At 44.5% G+C, this 5,622-nt stretch overlaps 1 long non-coding RNA gene across 1 annotated transcript; it reads right to left on the reverse strand.

The window, feature by feature from the left end:
- Window positions 1-3,786: 3,786 nt before the first annotated feature.
- Window positions 3,787-4,715, reverse strand: LOC134132999 (uncharacterized). Its single transcript, XR_009957146.1, has 2 exons — window positions 4,399-4,715; window positions 3,787-3,880 (listed from the first exon to the last, which is right to left on the reverse strand). It is a non-coding gene; the product is annotated as an uncharacterized LOC134132999 (long non-coding RNA).
- Window positions 4,716-5,622: the final 907 nt, after the last annotated feature.

The raw sequence follows: 5,622 nt of genomic DNA on the forward strand, positions 1-5,622 counted from the left end.
CCATCCCTTTGCCAGAAGGTCCTTGACATACTCTTTGACTTCCCTAAGTAGTGGCTTTGGCTCGGAAGAGTATGCTCTCTGAACAGGAATATCATCTTTGACGTGAATCGACATCTGCAGACTTGGAATACAGCCGATATCATCACCATCTCTTGCAAAAGCTGCCGACTCCTCATATAACATCTTCTTTACTGCCTCTTGCTGCTCCTCTTCCAGGTGGCTGACATCAACTGGTGGGTGCCAGAATGATGGGCTTTCACTAGTAGATTGAACAACGGCACTGTTGACTATCACATCGTGTTTTAAGTGATTCTGTGAGTCCTGGTCAGCAGAGTAAGTTTCAACTACTTTAGCAATTGGTTGAATATTACCCAAAGCTGTCTTCCGTGGTATGGTGATGTCATGTTTTGTGTTGTTCCCTAATGGCACAACTAAATATGGTCGCTTCTGGTTTTGCACTTCAAGCAGACCTTCACCAACATCCAGCTGTTCTAATGACACGCTGTCTTCATCTGGTTCAAACCATATAAGGCGGTCAGCTGGGTCCATGTTGGATGGAACTCTGCACTTTATCCAGGCGACCTGGCTAGCAGGAATGACCATGTCATGTTGGCCTACTCTCAGGCGTCCATGCTGTATGCTGGGCTTTGTGGTGGACATGCAGCTCACTACAGCCTCGGCTTTGTCGGTTGGGATTGAGATGGCCCCACTTAACAGGGTAACCAATGTTGGAATGATTTTCTGTGATTGTCCCAATATTAGTTCTTCCAATACATTGAAATCAACCAGCGGCCTCTCTAGAGGTAGAGTACTCACTAAGAAAGGGACACTGATCAGAAGATTGGGATTCTCATTTCCAGGCAAGTTCACTGTTATTGCAACCCAGCCATCGAATGGGATGATGCATCCGTTCACAGCATACACTTCCAGCTCATCGTCGTCTTTCATCAGTTCAGCAATCGGCCGGATCTCAAGATGAGGTAGGTGTCTTTCCAGGACCGGTCGATCATACTGACTTGAGCCCCTGTATCAAGTAAAGCGTGTACAGCTAGCCCGTCTAGATAACATTGGATTACGGCTTTGCTACCAATTAATCTTGCAATTTGTTCATTTTTTGTGTTCAATGGTTCCTGTGGTAACTCAGTGGGGATCTCCCTCTGTCCTTTTTTCCCTTTTGCACAATCTACTTCTGGAGATGGTGAGTTCTTTGTCTTGGAGATGCTTTTTGTGCAAGCTTGGTTTCCACTGACACCATTTGGCTGGGACATTTGAGTCTTGGTCACTGGGCGCCCCCCTCCAGTGACCGGTTCCAGTTTCCCGGGTGCTTGGGTTTTTTGAGACAACCTACGGCCCTGTAACCTTCTTCACCACAGAAAAAGCAATGGTTATAGTTAGAGAGACCCTGCTCCACACATCTAGGACAGCCATTAGTTCTCTCCCTTCTTGGGTTAGTTGGTTTTTTTATTGAGCACTGACACACCTGCTCTGTGTTCAGTGGCTGTATGGGTCGTTTCATTGAGTCAACTACTCTGGTGAGTGCCTCAATTTTGGCTGAGAGTTGTTCTATTATGTCCAGTCCAGGTGCACGTTCGGGGATCTGTTGCTTAACAGTGTTCTTGTGTTGCACTTGCGCCAAATTGAGCACTGCGGACATTAGTTTGATGTTGGCGGGGTGTTGGGCCTAACCTCCGCTGTCTCTCACTTTCTTCACTTGTTATTCTCATCACGTGCCTGAGGATTGTCTCATCTTTCACCTCAGTATCTGAGAGGAGAGGTTTTAGTTCCCTGCGTATATCATTGTGTCTGTGTCCGAGTCCCTGATACACTGTGTGTACATCTTGGACTGTAATTTTGCTGTACTTTATGCTTGCATCTGGAAGGTTTGATGTAAACAATATTCTCTGTTTAAGTCCAATTACTCTGTAGAGGAATTTTTGTGGTGTCTCATTATCGTTCTGCTTTGTGCACATCAACTCCTGAAACAGTTCGGTGCTATTCTTTTCCCTTAAATGCAACTGTAAGAATCCTTTAAGTTCCTCCACATTCACATCATCTTTGTTCATCAACATATCTTTAAAGTTGCCTGGTTTGATGATCCTTAGCACAGCTCGTACTATTTCAGGATCACTGAAGTCCTCGTGGATCCCTTCATCGATCTGTTTGCACACATCGCTGTAGGTGATGTCTGAGGCGTGATCACCAATTTGACATCCCTGTATTTTGAATTATCTACGGTGGAGGTATGAGAGTTCTCTGAGGGAGACTAACTTCTCACGTGGATGGAGAATCGTAGATTTAGACTGGGCACTACTGTCTAGTGTCTCTCTGTCATGCATAGCAAACGGTGTTGCTGAGGGCTGTGAGGAAACTGACTGTGTACTAGGTGTGTTAATGCATTGCATAAGTTTCTTACCTAGCTCCTCATAGCTTTGCAGCATTCTCTGTAGTTCACTGTTTGATGTGGGTCCAGCTGGACTAGCCAGAGCATCACTCGTGTTTTTAACTACTGGAATAGTGTGGTTTGTATTCACTGCAGTTGTGTTGTCTGTGTCACTAAAGCGAGTGGACTTAGCTGAAATAGTTGCACCCTGAGTAGTGTCATGAACATCAACATTAATAGTTCTGTCAAATAATACCACATCTTGATCCTTAATGACATTATCAACAGTGTCCTTCAACATCAACAATTCCACCATGCCATTGTCTTCTAACACAAGAAGATGCTGACTGTTCATAAAAGAGCTGAGAGATGTGTTCAAAACAACCACCGAGATCTCCTTCTTCTAGCACAGACTGGTCCTTGTGTGGCTTTGGACCCACACCTTTGGCAATTTGAAAGTTCATTCGCTGACAAAGTGAGTAGACTCTTCCTAATGTCCCACACTAGGCTCTTCCTCTCACTGTCCGACATCTTGGCTCTTTACCTTCTCCTCAAGTGCAGTTCCACAGTTCAGCGACACTCTCCCTGCTTCAGTTCACCAGTCTACGCCCACAGCTTTCCTGGATAGCAGCATCAGCTCAGGTCCCAAATTTCAAGAATCACTGGATCAGCTCCCAGCCTTCCGGTGGCGCCGATCCCGGACGAGCCCCCAAAAATCTGTTACAGGTACCAGGATTGGTACCAAGTATGCAGATAATGTGATTCTGTAAACAGAACACACAAATGACACGCAGCTCTTTCACATCTCGGTCATTGCGCTTCGCGCCGCAGAATGAGGAAATGTCACTCACAACGTAGTGGTCGTAAACTGCTCCACTGCCGGGAAACCTGTCTATAGCGAAATAGAGCGCCACTCTGCCCCCTGCTGGCTATAGGGTGTAATGTACACGCAATACAACTAATTAGGATCCTTTAACATCTTTTGAATGACTTCACACATCAAATCAAGCTTTACAGCAATGTTATCACCTCACGTCAGCTGTTTGAGATAGTTTGTTTACTCTCAGCGCTGCAACGCCAACAGACGTACACGTAAAACCCACGGGACAAACGGCGCAGATGTATACAGACACCGCCCCCCGTGTGTTAAGAAGTGACTCACGCTGCTAATAAAACGCCTATTTCCGTGTTTCACGGAGGTTATCAGTTATGCATGTTTCCGGGCCTCCGGTTGAATTACGTAGCCGCGAACGGAGTCGTAACTCTCCGTATGAAACAAACGTGTCCACTGTCAAGTGTAACTCCAACTTCGCTGTGCTTAACCCGCACTTGATCGGACGGTAACCATTCCTGAATGTTAAAACTGGGTTCCACTCAATAACCAGGCCACTTTGATCTTTATCCTCCTTTCTTTTTTATTCAGTTTTTTCTCTTGGCAGCCCAGATATTTGCAGCTTACAGTAGCTCACAGCAGCTTACAGCAGCTTACAGGTGAAAAACCTTAAAACCAGAAACATCAACCGTTTTACCAATTTGCACCTTCCTTTAACCAAACAGATTTCCACATGAATTAAAATGGTACCCAAACACAATGAATAACCAACCATTTGAATGACAAACAGTGAGATTAGCACCATGGATAAATAACCATTTAAATAACCAAGTAGTGACTTCAGCAAAATGAATAAACAAACCTTTAAATAACCAAGCAAGCACATTTTTATAAATAAACATTTAAATAGCCACGCAGTGAGTTTAGCACATTTAATAAATAAACATTTAAATAGCCACGCAGTGAGTTTAGCACATTTAATAAATAAACATTTAAATAGCCACGCAGTGAGTTTAATGCAATGAATAAATAAACATTGATCTATCAGAATGCATACCAGAACCACACTGCATCAAGCAAACCACAACACAGGTGTTAGCTCACAAACACAGGTGCATTTCTCATCTGCACCGCGACGCCAATGGCGTGCAAAAGTCAACAAAAGTCCGATGAACGGTTCTCTTACCGGCTGTTCTATTCAGTCTTTGAATGGTCTTAAATCCTGCACAGCTCCAGGAATGCCTCCGTGAGAAACAAATCCTCACGTCCCGTTAGCGATTTCCTGGTTCCAACAACTAGTCTCTCCTGCCCTTAAGTTGGAGCCGCACGCCCCTTGATTTGCTCGGGTGCGCGCAGGTGGGCGATAGTTGGCTCCGCCTATTTCCTGATGAGAGAGGGCGTTCGCCGTGACATCCACCATCCTTTTAGCAGTCATTTGCAGTCAGTCCATAACAACCCTTACTCACCAACGCTGCACTCGTTATTCTAAGCCTTTGCAGTCAGTCAAACAACAGCCTAACATCAACATTGCATGCGTTCGTCTAAGCCACACTAACTGCTGTTGGACCCGCCCCACAGACATAAACAAAGCCTCCGATTGGCCGAAAGTGACAATCGCGGGAAAATCCTGTGATTGACAGTCACCCAAAGCGGCACACTTTTGCCGTTCAGAGTAACGAGATTACGGTTTTTGTGACTAAATAATGCGGCAGTATTCGCGTTGTCATAACAAATGTTAATATTATACTTATTCATCAGAAAAAATATCTTAAGTATAACAATGCTGTAGCTAACAGTTAGCATTTTCTGATCTAAAACTAACAGTAGAAGCTAGCAATATATAGCTAGCTAGCAGCTAGCAGCACCAAGAAATTGTAATTTACAGAATAAAGTGCTACTTTATTAATCCATTAATATACTGTGGGTACAGATTGAGAAACAGATTTTTAAAAAGTCATACTTTAATACAAAAACCTACCTTATTCTCTGCAAAGTTCCCAGTTGAGCAGCCAACACCGCATGGCTTTGGTATGCTGAGACATGAGATCTCGCTAATGACTTCACGAAAAATCTCTCGCGAGATTTCATAGTGGCCCCTCATTGGCTGAACCCTTACACACACCAGGAAGTGTGTGTGTGTGTGTGATGTTATACCACCTTTCCAACACTTGGGGCACTAGTGAGTAAAAAATCCACACACACTTTTCCATACTTTCTGACTTTGTGAGACATGTGCTAAAAAAGCGACAGGCATGTCAGGGGAGGCTTGTGAGCCCATATATGATGATCATTCTAGTGGGGTCCCTCATTTTGGGCCCCACAAGGTTGTTGGGCCCCACAAGATTGGTGTTCTCCCTGTTACATGGCCCCACAAACTAACAACTGCAAGTGTGTACACACACGTGTTTGT

Source organism: Pungitius pungitius, chromosome 12 (genome assembly GCF_949316345.1).
Source record: "Pungitius pungitius chromosome 12, fPunPun2.1, whole genome shotgun sequence".
Lineage (NCBI taxonomy): Eukaryota > Metazoa > Chordata > Actinopteri > Perciformes > Gasterosteidae > Pungitius > Pungitius pungitius.